The 16,692-nt window shown below is 38.2% G+C and overlaps 1 non-coding gene across 1 annotated transcript; it reads right to left on the bottom strand.

Annotated features, from left to right (window-relative positions):
• Positions 1-4,703: 4,703 nt before the first annotated feature.
• Positions 4,704-4,775, bottom strand: Trnaq-cug. Its single transcript has one exon. It is a non-coding gene; the product is annotated as a tRNA-Gln (tRNA).
• Positions 4,776-16,692: the final 11,917 nt, after the last annotated feature.

The following is a 16,692-nucleotide window of genomic DNA, read 5'->3' as shown; positions in this document are numbered from 1 at the left end:
CATTTCAAAAGAAAATGTGAATGTTTAGGTCACATATTTCGTTCAAAAATGGTCACCAGATATTTCAGAATTTCAATATAATGATTAGGAGACCATATTATGAAAAAAATATTTTTGCTTTATTTTTTGCGCATTTTTTTAATCATTATGGGGAAATGAATGGTTTAAATTTCGTATTTTTTTTATATTTTCCTCTGATTTTCGCGAAAAAAATAATTTTCATTCATTTAGAAGCTTATAATTTTTTACAGAAGTTTTTGAAATTATTTGTTTCTGAAATCTCAATTGCACTCAAAACGACCGCTCCGGCGTTCTTGTCCCGATCCAGCTGGTAAATACTTACCTTTATTCCTCAAGACAAAAAAAACGTCATCCTTTTTTGGGTGACCGCAAATTTAATGCATTTTTCCGTAAACTCGAGTCTCTTCGAAGTGAAAGTTAAATATTTGAGTTACGTTGAAAGCCAAAATCTGCGCACACAAACTCTATCGCCTAAGTACTTTGAATTACTACAGATATTAGGAGCGACCAAAAGAGGTCACGAAACTTGAGAAAATAACTGAATATGAGTTAAGACAGTGGCGTAGCAAAGGAGGAGGTCCGGGGGGTCCGGACCCCCCCCCCCCCCCCACCTAGAAACATAAAAACACAATTTCTTTCCGTCATACAAGAAAAAAAAAGTAAAATCATGCATTTATGAAAAGTGTTTAAATTAGTTTAAAACCTTCTCTTTAGTACCCTGTTTTTTTTTAAATTTTCCATCCTGGTTTTTGACCGCCCCTCCGAACGAAAATTCCTGGCTACCCCACAGTGTTAAGGCCCAAACGAAGTAAATTTTAATCAGAAACGCCTTATTTATTCCCGAAGCACGTAGTGTCTTGTACTTCGAGACAGAATAAATCACCAGAAAACAATAAAACGCTTTTGATGATGTGCAATGAATAACTGTTACGGAGAGAGAGTAAATTCGTATGTCCTTCGATGGTAATCGAGGCCTCTCAGTTCATCGGCCAGGTCAAGGCGAAATTTGTGGAGAGAGATAAACTTTCAACCACAATTATCTTACCGCAAACACGCTCAATGTATGCCACCATCATTACCGCTTCTGAGCGTTCAATAGCACGGCTGGGCTAAGCAGATTCTCCAATAGATACCGAAGTTAATCCTATAAATAACACTCAATAGGAGTACCCTACGTTCTAACCTCACCGGACCCCATGGAATGATACCCTGGGGAACCATATGCAAACAGAACTACCCCCTCTATTTCCTGCAAATTACGTTCCAATTTGTCTACCAAATCTTAGCTTTTTTTCATTTTCACGCTCCACTTTTTGGATTCTTCTTTAGCAATCGTAGTTTATGAATTTTTTGGCGAAAGATTTCCGATCCATGGATGTGTGATGAATAATTTTCATCGATACTTTCGACGGAAATTTCCACCAGTCGCTAACTATCTAGCAAAACAACCCAATAAAAATAATTGATTCTGGGAATGCATCCAATATTGCGACTACGTTCCGACACCATGGTAATTCCCATTAAGTTGCTATGGAATCAATCAATTATAAATGCGCGAGATAACAATATTCACAAAATTACGAATGGATAATTTTTTAAATATATTTTTGTAGCCCGAGTACTAATTTGCATGCCTTGACAGCCTTTTTGTGAAATATTAACACGTTGTCAATCGATCAATTCTAGATTTCTAGCAAAGGAAGTGCTCTCAAATCCATTTTAGTTCTGGCATTCTATCAGAACAAACTTGCGAAATGCATAGTATTTTTAAAAAATGTGAAAGGGGTCAATTTCTAGTTATTGTCTTTGGCAATCGTTTTGAATGCAAACAATGGAGTATATATGTATCATATGGTTGGAAGAAAATTACTTTGCTTTTCTACAAAACACACACTTTATTGCCGACTAGTTTCGGTACACTGTACCATTTTCAAGACTAGTGATACACATAAGATTTTGTCGGGATATATACTCTGTGGTCGGGTGATTGGAGGGGAAGGTTGAATGTGAAGGTGTATAAGGTAAATATATGTATCAATCTGGCCTTACGAACAATTGAAATGAAAAACCTGCACATTTCAGAGTAAATGTACCGTGCCCTTGGTTTAAATGTAGCTTATTATTTTCTACACCTATTTTATGGTACCGAATAATCATGAAAATAGAATGCATATACCGAATGAGTAATGAGGAAGTTATGAGATGAGCAGAAGAAAAGAGAAATCTTCTAAATATTTTAATGAAAGATTTTTCACACATGATAATACTGGGCAAAAGGTTGTCATTAATAATACAATTGTTTACCTACATCTACAAAGTACCCCGTAAGCCGCCTCAAAAGGCGTGTGGCGGAGATGTTGCTACACTAGACGTTTACAAGTGATAACTACATCTACATATTACCCCGCAAGCCGCCTAAAAGGCGTGTGGCAGGGGGTGTTAGGACACCAGCCGTTTACAGCTTAAAAAATGAAGTGCTCTAACGAGGTTGGGAAAAGCGTTTATTAAAGTCCTTTATGGTTCGGGGGAAAAACGAATTTCCATATCTATCCGTTCGGCAAAACATCTCTCTTAATATATCGCTTCTATCGGACCTGGAAATATAGTATGGCTCTAATATTATGTTCTCTGTGTCGCTCTTAAAGATATCCATTCTCAATTGTTCAAACAATCTAAGCCTAGCTCGCAGTCTCCAATGGCTGCGCTACTAACTAAATGGGCTAAAGCAATTACGCCCAGCATTCAATGAGGACCGGAGGGGAACGGATTCCCATAACATTCCGAAAAATATCTCTCTTCATTGATGATTTCTGTCGGACCTGGAAACAGAGCGGGGTTCCAATGTGATTTATTTATTTAATTCAGTCCAAAAAACAGAACGAGGCCAATTACAGAGGACAGAGAATAGCAAAAGAATAATTTACTAATATTAAGAAAAACATAACCAACGACGAACAAAATAATATTCAATAGTATTTACAGATAAATAACAAATAATGGTAGACTTCATCTGGCGGTGCGAGGAGTAGGGGGATAATTACGATAGAGAAGGTGCAAAATGGATGAGGGATGAAAGAAAGGATCAAAATTTCGAACACATTTGGAATATGAGTTCATGGAAGAAGGAAGTCTGAACAGAAAAGAGCGTTTAAGGACAGAAAGGCGGGGGGTGAAACCAGTGGCGTAACTAGGAATATGCTTTGGAGGGGGGATGAACCCCCCCCCCCTCATAGTTATGCCACTAGGTGAAACAATGAAATAAGTCACTCAACCTCGTCGTGCACGAAGGAACACGAAACGAGGAAAGAGAAAGGTCAGATGATCTGTATTTTCCGTTAATAATATTTAAGAAGAGTCTCCGGCCATTGAGCATACGGCGATCAGCTACAGTTGTAATACCAAGAGAGGATTTAATCTTATTTAGGGAGAAGTTACGATGTCCTCTGTCTCGCTCTTAAAGGTATCTATTCTCGATTATTGCAAAAGCAATATAAGCCTAGCCCGCTGCGATATCGTGATAAAAACGATATCTTATACCTATCGGTTTCGCAGTCTCTCATTCCCTAGTCTTACCCTTGTGATCGTTGAAAAAGGTTGGGAGTACATGTCGAACACTATGTCGCACTTCAATACCCTGGAGGCAGACCATTGATAGTATCGGTGCATAGCCGATACTCACCGCGAAATGTCGTGTCCGATGGGATTTGCCGTTATACTAAACGCTTGGAATGCGACTCGTCACTCCACTATTCCAGCAAGATCCTCTCGGACGATGCGCGAATCGCCAATGCACTGTAATGGATGAGAATTGCCGAGACTGAATGGAACTGCTTTGCAAAATTACTAAGTGAGTAGGAGCGGTGAAAAGCTCTTGATCATGCTTACTGGCGGCATATCCACTAACCTTGCAATAAATTGAGAGAGTTTAAAATGTTGTATTTCGGAGACTAATCAAACGATTGCAATCAAATGAACTGAAAACAAAATAAAACGTGATACAAAGAGATGGATTACAATGACCGCAACGATTAAAAGGTAAAATTAACGATACGACCATATTTTAGGCTAAATTAACGATACGGACATTGGAGCCCATATTTTCGTATAACTAGTGAGGTATAGCTAACCTAACTAGTATAACTAACCTCATCGTCCCTCTTGTAAAAGAAGGGTATTTCTATTGGTCCTCATTATCAAGAGAATTCCATGCTTGTATTAAAAGCCATTTTATCCGGCTCGAGAAAAGGTAAGGTTTTTGGAGCTCGGAAAACTTTTTCAAGAATTTCATTATTTTTGCTTTGTTGTACAATTTTCCGCATTCTATTTATTTAAAAAATATCCCCATACCGCCGAAAGTAACACTGAATTCGCCTTTAGTTTCGAGTTCATTAAACCAAGAAAAGGCAAACTAAATGCATGTGTTCCTATGCCTAGAAACCTATGCACGCAATGGGAGAAACCACCATATTTTACTAACCTACTCAAATGGCCATTTCAGTACGACTTGTGAATGGCATTAATTCGTCCCTTTACACACGAATAAATATTTTAGAGTCAAGTCTAAAACAATTATAAAAGTGTAATAATAAATTCATAACTCCATTCAAATGTTCCCTAAAAGAATTCATATTAAATTAGATTGTCACGTAGGGAACAGGAAAAGAAATGCCGACGTAAAGCTTAGGTCCCACCGAGATTTGAACTCGGATCGCTGGATTCAGAGTCCAGAGTGCTAACCATTACACCATGGGACCTCTTGTGGAGACGTAACGAGGTATTTAAATATCTATTCGTGGGTATTTTTAGATGCACGAGAAAACTCTTCGATAGCCTGTAGTGGTGACGCGACGGAAGGAACTTACGTAATACAGACGATAAGAAATGCCAAAGAATAAGTATTTTGTAGTGAGTTGGAAGGCTGTTATTAATTCACTTTTATCGGGATGAGTATGAGCAGATACATATTAACTTACAATGTGACCTCCGGGCAGGGGCGGATCCAGAATTTCTTTCTGGGGGGGGGGGGGGCACAAGGATACCTCGTAACACAAAACGGACGCATTGACAATGGGACCGTATTAAAAATATTGCATATTTTTTAAAAGGTCTAGGGGGGGCACGTGCCCCCGTGCCCCCCTCCTAGATCCGCCTAGGCCTCGGGGTCTTCTTTGTAAATCTTGGACGTCCTTGTTTGGGTTCCTGTGTCTCCGAAACCCAACAAAGATTTTTGCGGATGAAGGCGTGGTATCAAAAAGAAATCAGCAGTAACCACGCATTTGTGATATTTTTCGATTTCTATGACCGGACAAATATTGTGCATTTGTAGCACAGCTTTCACTCATCATTTGTTTAAATATTCAATACCTACTGCTCAAGGGCGTACCCAGGATCATAACTAGTGTCAACCATGGTCTAGGGGGGGAGCAAGCCATGGTCTAGGGATGGGGGGCAAACCATGGGATTTATGAGATTGTTTCCCTGAGAAAATAGTTTTATATTTGTTACGTATCTTAAACTAATATATATCATTTACCGTGGGCTAGAAATAGAATAAGTAACACAAACCTTTCGAAAAAATTATTGCACCAAATGAAGCATCAGGATAACCGATAGGAAGCTTAGTTAAACTGTAAAACTCTATCGTCGTGATAACCAAGAAAATTGCAAACATCGCCTTTGGCTTGAAGATCTCTTCGTTAGTTTTCTAGGTGAACGAGAAATATGAGGATGGCAATCGTGCAGATTTGATTGCACTGAATAGAATTGTTTACTGACCTTGTTGCAGAATGATCGAGGTTATTTTTTCGGCGTTCCTCACCAGGCTGATGGGGGCAGACTAAACACAATACACGACACCAATGATACCTTTGTTTGGACTGCTATTACGTGCAGAAGAGAATCTGATTAATTCCGCTTATGAGGCCTCATATGCACCAATGAGGCAAGAAAAGAAAGAAAAGTTTACCATAGCTTTCTTAAAGTTATCTTAGTCACTAATAAGCAATAGCTTAAGTATTGCCTAAATGGTCTATAGCATTATGATCCTATAAACATCATGAAGTATGGACAAAATCAGGCTTAAAACACTTCCAACAACTAGACTACGAGCGGAGCATGATTACGGTTTGAAGGATATCTATTTCCCTACTGATATGAATTTATTTATATTTTACTCTCTTGAACCCTAGACCCAAATGTTGTTTGGATAGGTAAGGATAAAGCTCACCGCGGACTAAGACACAGAGGTGTAAAATTCACACAATAAAGGTATGGGAAGTCAGTTCCTTTCCCTGAGCAACCTAGAACGTAATGGAATTTTTGTTCGCATTAACGCACTCAAAATTTTTCGTTTTTCTATCATTGATGACATGGTATTTACAATCATCTGGTATGCATTCTGATGATAATAATCTCCGATTTTTCTGATGAAGGTCAATGAATTGAATGATTTCTTGTTTAAATGCTCAATTCAAACAAGAAATCACAAGATTGATCAAGGATTTTTGACACTTTTTGATTTCTATAACCACACTTATGTTGTATATTTGTAGCTCAACTTCCACAAAGAATTTCTTTCAATGTACAATGCTTATAAGGGCGATTTCCCTTGAATAAAACAAATAAAACATTAGCATAATTCTTCAGGAATTGTTGAGACGTGATGGCCTAATGAAGGCAATCGCCGAGGGACAAGTAGATGGCAAGAAAGGAAAAGGTGGACTTAGAATGAAATATACGGAAAAGGTAAAGACGGATGTGAAAGAGAAGAAATTCGTAGGTGTTGCAAGACTAGCTGATAGAAGAATTGAGTGGAGAGCTGCGTCAAACCAATCTCAGGACTGATGAATATTTCTCGGGTTCTCAGCCAGGATAATTCTTTTATTTAACACAGCATTAATGAAGACCATGCTATTAGATGGGGAGATAAAAAAATCCTTTGCCACGCAGAACGCTACTGGAACCGCATAATTAAGGAAGCAATAGAGATCCGCCTCCATCCCAAAAATTTCAATCGGGACACCGGCTTTCATCTTAGCATTACATGGTGACCTGTAATCAGCTGTATAAAAAAAAATAAGGGAAAAACGTGAAGAAATTCAAAAGACCTACAGCCAATCGGACGACACCTGAGCCGTATTGTTGTCCTCGGTACACGGTCGCATTGGTTCAGTGTGAAATCGGACATCCATAGAGTAACACGGCCTTGAAGATGGGAGACAAGTCGTCTCTCGAAACGTCGGCTTATATGAAAGAATTAACCTGGCTGAGAACCCGAGAAATATTCATAAATAGCATTCACCAGGAGAAATTAAAATCGTTTATCAATCTTAGGACTGTTTACCAGTGATAACGAGTAATAATTCATAAAAATGAATAAGTAGTATTTTTAACATAATTATTTCACCCCTGCCTCTTACTGACAATATTTTTTATAGATCCCACTTCTTTCGAGGTAGATGAAAAACAGAGGGCATTCGTTGAGAGCAATAACCAGTTGCGCAGAAGCAAGCCGAGTCATCCCGCGAATAACAATCCCTTGCACCAGGGGTCTTCAACCTTTTTTTAATGCAAGGGCCAAAAATCTATTTCATATTGACCGAAGGGCCACAATGCTCCACGTCACTTTAAAGTCAACCACATCAAAGTAATGTTTAAAAAACATTTAATTTCCAAGTTCAATAATCTTTATTGGTTAAAAATTTCAATCATATAATGTGATTTTTGACATTTTTTATTTCTGACGATGTGTCGACATATTATTAATATTGTCTCGCGTGATACAAAATATTCTTTGCCCTCTAAGGGCCGCAAAAAATCGGCCGGCGGCCCGCATGCGGCATGGGGGCCGCGGGACGAGGACCCTTGCTAGACGCTGACAATGCCTGTGAAATCCATCATAGGGTTTATTCCAACAATGTCGCCCTTGCAGGTTCGCATTACGATTTTAACTGTCGAAGCTTTCATTTCAACGTTCAACCTCAATAGAAAAAGTAAGTAACGCAAAACCAGTAATAAGATATCTCAAGGAGACATTTTGGGATGGGGAAAGGAAACTTTGTAAAATTGTAATCGGATATCGACGCAGCTGCTGATGAAACATGATATTTCGGGCGGAAAAGAAATTAAGCGGGTACCTGTCTGTGATTTATAAAGAAGGATACAATCGATGCCTCGTTAAAAATTGCTTTTCGTGTATTTTTTACGTTTTTCTAAACTCGCTTTGTCGTTCGTCGTCTTGTCATGGTCTAACCTTTCAACTCTGTTTTACCCCACCTTCCGAATACCTAATGCGCTGAAAGTTTCACAATAACTCAAAGCCACATGGCAATTTAATATTTTAACACTTTTATTACAATAGGGTGGTTTCCTATTATTTTTATATTGCTTTAATCGAAAGATTATTACTCCTGGAGTACGTATTTCACGCTTTTAGATTTTTAAATGACAACATCTATTTTTCGCGATTAAATGAAAAGTGAAAAATTTCAAGCGCGCGAAAACGCGACGCTTAAGGGGGTTCTATCCTAATTCAAAAATCCAAATTCAACCGTCGCCGGATTTTAGTTGCGAAGTCGGCCGCTACGGCCAGTGGAATGGGAAGCCTCCTTGGGTGGAGGGGAGTGGTCGCTGATGGAAGGAAAAAAAGAAAAGGAAAAGGGGTCGAGCTTAGCTTCGACCGAAAACAACACCCGACCCTGTATCAAATTTCACTGCGGAAGGGCGATGTTGAGAGTGGTCAGGATTCGGAGGTTGATTTTTGCTCTCTGGTGGCATTAGTCCCATCTCAGCCACTCGGTTGACGTTTCTTGGAAGAATCCAAATACGCACGCTCTCGACGAGGCTGGTAGGTACGGCCGGCTTCTATGAAGAAAGGCGATTACTTGCATTGTTCTCTCCTTATTCGACTCCCCCTCGAACGGGAGAGCTGGTCAACGTTCGCATCACAAAATTTTTAAGTGCTATTCAAAGTATCGTAAAAGTCAATTACGCTAACCGAAATGCGCGTACTTCGTGAAACTTTTTTTTAACGTCCAACTTTACATTTTTACGTTATTCCTCAGTATGAATGAAATAGTAATCACCCACGTCCATTTGAAAACGTGTATTCAATACTGTTACTTTATGAAACGTGTTCATTCAGCAATCATAGCGTTACAGGTAGAACACTAATGAATATGACGAGTAATGAATGAACGAAAACAGATTTTCAATCATTTTTAATATTTATTGATTTATATGGCAAGAACATCATAAATTGCATATTGCATCATACATCGCATACAGCTTTAATAAGGCCAATAACCCTGAACAGATCGCATCGGGTCAAATTGACTTTTTCCTTCGATGTTTTTTATTAAAATGATGCCGTTTGAATTGGAGTTTTTCCTGTAATTTTCTAATTTCTTGTAATTCTAACTCTAAGTAACGTTTAATATTCAAAGTGTTCCCTAGTTTTGCTGCAACCGATGTTTTGACCCGACGCGACCGTAAGTGGTGCAATTTATTCTCGCTTCCGTTCCATCGTGAAGACGATGAAAATTCATTTGCTCGCATTGGGATTGATTAAATCGCCGATGACCCATCTTCCTGGAGTACACCCATGAGCAAAAACCGAGTGAAATGAATTATCAGCATTTCGCCAATTTTTGCGCAGAATTATTAGATATAATAGTGGAAATCACAAATCCCTACTTTAATTCAGTTTGTGGAAATTATGCAAGAGATCGTGGTACTAGGCAGGTGAGTGAAGATGATTAACTGGCTTTTATTAGTCTCCTTTTTCTCTCAGGTGCGAATAAAATTCTCAATGTTGATATTAGGGAGATTTGGAGCAAAGAAAGTCTATCAAATTTTTCTCTTACACTGAGCTATCGGATTTTTTTCTACGGTGCATTATTTTTTTGACCTAGATAGTCATAGACTAGACTAGAAAGTAAGAAAAGTGACTAGAAAGTCGCAATTACTGAGTTCATTAATAAAATATCCAACAAATTTGAATTTGCAAATACACAATCAGAATACATAACGATCCTTGAGCAACTTATATAATTTCGATGCCGATAACGCAGTATCTATCCAAAAGCCAAAGAAATATGGTATTGAAGTCATTACTGTGGTGGATGCTAGGAAATTTTACCTAAAAATTGAAATTTATATGTGCACATAGCCAGATGCCAGATGGGTAAAAGATACTAACTACCTCGTTCAGTCATTCTCACAAAAATTAGAGTCGAAAAATCGCGGAAGTTGCCGCGCACTTCCGAGAAAAGTTGTATTCATCATCAGAGTTTCGGTTCATTACGACCTGAAGTGAGAACAATTCATTGAGAGAATCAGTCGCTCAGAAGAGTGTAAGCAGCGCGTGAAACAGGTTGTCGGTGAGAGATATAACGCTAACAGTGTTCATAACTTCACTCGAGAGAAATAAATATCCCACATTCGAGTTTTATCCTAGTGTATTGGTTGTTTTCTCGTCACACCTACTACGCAAGTAAAATTCTTGTCTTATACTTGTAAAACTGGTTCGCGGGTTTATTGGATCTCATGTATCTATTTTTGCTTACAAAAGCATATTTACGCAAATAGGAGATAGTTAACGATTAAATTTGGTCATCTAGACGTCATCGCTGTATTACATCGACCAAGCATCAACCCCTGCTTAGTGATACGTTGGTTCAAGTTCAAATTCTTTCTTTTCGGTGACTCACGTAATAATTAATATTAATAATTTTAATAAAGGAATATTTTTTATAAGAAAATAACTTATCGAAGTTTATTCCCTCGGTTGTAAGTTATCGAGAAACATATACGTCGGAAATGCGAGACAAATAAACCAACGTGATACTTTTCACATCGTGTTTAGATGACATAACGGTTACTTTTGAAAATATTTAGACACGAAATGAAGGTATACACAATATATTGCCTACTTGGTGAAATATTTATTCTTTTTTAGCGTCGGCAAGAACTTAAAAGGCGATGGTGTAACCTAGGACCTAACTGATAATGTGCAGTATATTCTCTATATTCATCTTATTTTCAATGTTTGGTTACAAAAAAATTAATATGTTATAGTCATAGCCAATACATTATCGAGAAGTACTAAATTTAAAGCAGTGTCTCCTACTACAGTGTAAATAGCATATTTTGTTGTAGGTTTGGAATGCCAAAAATAGTTAAAATAATTTGATAGTGTATTTATTAGCTGCATCACGTTTTTTACAGATTTTACGTGGACGAAAATACGTGTCTAAAGATATAAAAACAGTTAATAATGTATCACACTTAAAAAGGATTATTCCAAGTACTTATTTTCTACCTTCCCACAAAAGATATGCTTCCTATTTTCTCCTCTATTGGTCTTCATATTCTTCTTCCTCTTAGATTTCCTTTCACTTTCCTTGCATGAGAACAGAAAACTTGAAAACTCGTGCTCCCCCCGTTTCAAACACACCGCTCGCAACACAACACAGGGCTTCGGATGATAAAGAAAAAAAAACTGTTGGCTCGCTGGGGTCCGAAGATGGGCGAGAGAGAGGAAAGGAGGGGACACAAGGGACGTTGGAGGGGAAGTAGTGAGAGAGACTGCTGTGGGGTGGGAAGCTCTTTCCTCGAGAGTGGGGGATCACACAGCAGCGCCATGGAAGAAAAGATCGTAAGCGCTTGACGTTGAGAAAACACGCTCCGGAATTTGAGCTACAGCGTGGTTATTACAAAGATGACATTCATGAAACGTGTCTTATTTCCAAGAAGAAGGATGAATGTTCTCATTTCCCGAAAAAAAATTCAAATCGCGTTTTCTACGTGGTAGAATTACATCGAGAAAACAGGCGTTTTATTGTGTTTTTCAGCGCCAATAACTAATTAAGAAATGCTTTTCAGATAATTTTTTTTCACTAGCCTTCAACAATAATCTTAACTTAAACCATATCCAAAAGAAGTTCTCTCCAGAGTGGAGTATAAGCGAGTAAATGGCGAGCAAATTGAAGTCTGCAGAGCCGTTTTTCGCGGAGGTATAGAACACCCTTAAGTATGAATGCCGGGAAATATCTCCATACGTCGTATTTCTGGTTCCCCCTCCCGCCCGGTGAGGTGACCTTGAGGCGAGGCTTAGCGCTGATACGTCGCAGGATGCTAGCGGCTAGCTGAGTACCTTGCTGGATGGTAGCCCTTGGCTTAAAAAAGGTTTATTAATACCTTATCAAACGAAGAAAACTTTCCGAACTTAGCCAGTTCTAATAGGTGATTATTAAGACATGTTTCCCTGAGCTCTGTGCCTCATGCATGCATTGGTAACCTCAGACGATGTATAACTCCTATCCTCTCGTGTAGAAACTAGGTCCCTGTGACGTCATGCGGAGTGGAATCGCATGGGCGCCAATCTGGCCTTTTTCAAATGAGGATAAAATTTGACCCTTGCCATTCGTCTAAACCGGTATTTCAAAAACCAAATAATTTGTGTATTATGAATACACTAACGGTGGTTAACGAATCGCAATCAATGCTTTTCGTTTTCTTTGATGAAGGAAACTACCCTATTGGAACTGTATCTGGATTTTTATTCAGAATTTAGAATTAAATATACAGATAAGTTTTCCTAAAAAAGGCATCAAAATACGATGGCAGCGCTGCCATCATTAAAAGAAAAGAGGATTCTAGAAAATCACAAAAACAAATTCTTTTGCATGAAAGTACCAAAATTATTGATTGAAATAAAAACTTAACATAAAAAAATTAAAGTGAAACAGACAAAGATGAGTTAGTGATAATAAATTTATAAATAAATTTATAAAAAAAAGGTGAGACATGAAAAGAAGAGAATAGAAATAATTACTCACGTCAAAATTTCACAAAGATTCCCATGAGATGTTTTTTCTTCCCCTCGCTTTTATTCTAATTTTTCAATACCCCCCTGAACATTTTTTGGCACCGACCGGTTGGACAATGGCAATCTTAATATTAGAAAAGTCTATACGAAATAAGCAATCCATACTTTTTACGATGCTAAGTCCTTACCAGTTACTTTAATAGAAAATAGTGAATCCTTAAAAGCAGTTCATATACATGCCGGGAAAAACCCGACTTTTTCCAGGTAATTAAGCCGCTATACTTTTTTAACCTATTCAGTGCCACTTGCAAATGTAATAAATACTTTGTCACGGGCAAGATGAAGAAATATATTCGCTTAATCTCATAAGTATGAGATCTATATTTCTTGATTTTTTTAACTCCGTAAAAATGTTCTCCGTGCTAATTTAATAAAAATTAGATTGACTCACCGGGAATAGGAAAATATAGGCTGACGCAAAATATAGGTCCCACTCGGATCGCTGGATTCAGAGTCCAGAGTGCTAACCAATACACCATGGGACCGAGATGAATAAGGGAGCGGGGTAGTAAAAGATCTACCCGCGGGTATTTTTAACTCTACGAAAACTTGTGCTTGATGTGAAAGATTGCTGTGGCGGGGCGTAAGGGACTTGCGTAATATAAAAGATAAGAAATACCATGAGTATGTATTTTGTAGTGAGTTGGAAGACTGTTATTAATTCGCTTTCATCGGGGTTAGTATTAAAAGAAACATATTTACTTACAATGTGACCTTCGGCGACAATGGTTTTCGTTGTAGGTGTGCCTGGAAGCATACGGGAAGTTCCTGTGTCTTCGAGACCTAATACTCATTTTTTTCGGATGAAGGCGCTGTTTCAACAAGAAATCAGTATGGTTGTCACATATTTGTGATACTTATCCGAATCATGTAATGACGTTACATTTATTAAACACATGCATCACAACTTTCACTGGTTATTTGTTTCAATGTTCAAATATAAGTAAACATCACCACCGTATAGCAGGGGTTCCACTGCAATGCAAGTTTTAACAATTAAGTAGCGTAGTGCCTACAGCATGGTCTATAGAATTAAGATCCTAGAAAAATTTTGAAGTATAGACAAAATCAGGCATAAAACCATTAAGCACGTTGAGCGTTAGCATAATTCTTTAGGATTTTAATGAAGTATCAAAAGCTGAGCAGCAAAAAATCCGCGGCGTAATTACATCCCTAGATTGCACTCTCCTTATGGCCGAAGCACGATTGTCAGTAGATATAGACAAGTAAAATTGAATTTTAATCCTTGTTTTAAATTATTTTCATGCAAAAATCTTCATGTCGCCTTGAATAAAAATCACCCGATGATATGATGAATAAACTCCTGAATGGAGTGCATCCCAAAAACCTTTTTTGCCCAATGAAAGAATGGAAATATTAAATAAATTAAAGAGGTAACATAAACATTCCGAATAAATTGTCGTATCAAATGCAATAATAAAGCAACCGACAAGAAGCGTATTTACTGTTTCATTCCTTCGTCGAATCCAATAACCTCGGAAATTGCAAATATCACCACCGTATAGATGCAACTTTAATGCAATTTTTAACGATTATTTAGCGTAGTGCCTACATGGTCTATGAAATTGAGATCCTAGAAACATTATGATGCTTAAAACTATTTCGAATTGCTAAACAGCGAACACAGCATGGTGTTCCTTAGAGGGATGTTCCTAATTTCCTGTGCATATGAAATTATATATTTATACTTCAGTCACTTTAGCACTAGACCTGAATGTTGGTTGGATAGGTTAGGATAGTATAGGCACACCGCGAACTATACCACAGACGTGCGAGTTTCGCACAATCGGAGTATGGGAAGTAATTTCCTTTCCCTGATCCACCTCGCAATTGGAGATTTTTTTACACAAATGCTCTGATTAATAGTTCTTTTACGTTTTTTGTTATGAATGGTAAATCACGGATGAAAATTAAAGGTATTTTCAACTTTATTATTTTAAATCTGTCTCTCAAGGACTATATTTTCTGGGTAACACTTTTGTCAAGGCAGAGAAATGACAGAAGGCGTTCGATGAGCCCAATCACCAGTTGCCCATATACAAGCCGAGACTTAGCGAAAATATCCCTTAAGGCCTGGTTACACGGTACATTAACACGTGGAAGTTAATGTACGTTTGCGTGAATGATTTTGGTGGACCGGAACGGCACATGCACGAATGCATGAACCAAATTAGAACATTTTCTATTCTATTTTCTGTGCATGCATTCGCAGAAGTTGGGTGGTTACACGGTGCATTTTGGCGTTCATTCTCGCGTTCATGCATTTGGACATTAACCCGTATGTGTTAATGTATCGTGTAAACAAGGCCTTTAGACTCTGGAATGCCACCAGATTCCATCACAGTTTTTACCTCAACAATGTATCTATTGCTTGTTCGCAATGCTATTGCAACTAAGGAGGTTTTCCTCTCAGCGACCACCCTCGAGAGAATAACTGACTGGCTTGAAATATGATAACTTAGGGAGACATTTTGGGAATAGGGGAAGGCAACTTTGTAAAATTGTAATCCTATATCGGCGCAGCTGCGGATGAAACTCGATACTTCGGGCCGGAAAAAAAAACAAGGAGAGAATACTGTTACACTGCTCCAACCATCCACCCCACTCTACTTGCGTCAGAATAGAGGCGACACCATTACATTTCAATATCGGGTTGAGGTTACTTTGTACTCCCGATTCCTGCTATCCCAACTTCCACCGAAGATTCCTTTTATTCAAAAGTTCTCAGCTGTACCCTCTAACACGCAGGATATAAGCAATATTCGCCAGTACGTTGCAATTGATGCTTACATTTTAAAGTAATTAACTACATAGGGGAGTATTGATTCTTGTGTGGCGATTGCAGTTACTTAGATACTTCTGTAGATCTGACAGAGTAGGGGCTGGCATTGGCATCTACATCCGAATACTTCCCCTAAGCCACTTTTAAAGGCGAGTGGGAGGGGGGGTTAGTACACCAATCCTAAACTCGTAAGAGAGATTAAGATGTGCTTCATGTGTTTTTGGTTTGCCCCTCATTATTACTGCCGCCATTTATCACCCGCGGAAAAAAAACTAATTCCTATTGGTATCAGTTGTGTACGAGTTAGGGTGGAAATCTCCATTTGTGGCAGAAATTCTCAGTATCTATAATAAATAATACGAAAATAAGATTAAAAAATTGAGTAAAAAACCAAAATTATTCATAAAATTGAAATTCGTTTCCCGAATTCATTTCGCTTTCACCTATTATACGTCAAAATTAATATTATTTAAAGTATGATATTAGGCATAATGTAAAAATAGTACACATATGAAAGTAATGTTCTCCATTCATACCACAATTCACGCTGATATGCATGCTCGATGTACGCTGTACAAATTTAGAACCAACGATTTCATGAATACGCAAGCTAAGCGGGTCGCAAATAAATACAACGTAGTTTTCGTCGCACGCTCAACCAAACCATTACCATCGTCATGAATATCCACCTGCGTTTTCTCGCAATGCCTTTTGTTATTTATCATAGCCGTAAAGTAGTCCACGTTGTGTCTGACGAAACGTGGTGGATTCAAAGCAATGAATGAATGAAGGCGTGATTCAATCAAAGTGGATTGCGCGGTGTATGAGTAATGCGTTAAAGTAATGATTTTGGATGTTGTGTTGTTTTCATAATCTCCACGGTTGGCGGTTTAACAGTTGCATCACGACGAGAGACAGGGGCAAGTAGTGAACACATATTTCGACGAAGGGTCAATAAAACACCAGACACCCGCATTAT

The sequence above is a fragment of the Ischnura elegans genome, chromosome 8, assembly GCF_921293095.1.
Source record: "Ischnura elegans chromosome 8, ioIscEleg1.1, whole genome shotgun sequence".
NCBI classification, from domain to species: Eukaryota; Metazoa; Arthropoda; class Insecta; order Odonata; family Coenagrionidae; genus Ischnura; species Ischnura elegans.
This window is presented reverse-complemented; position numbering and strand designations above follow the sequence as displayed.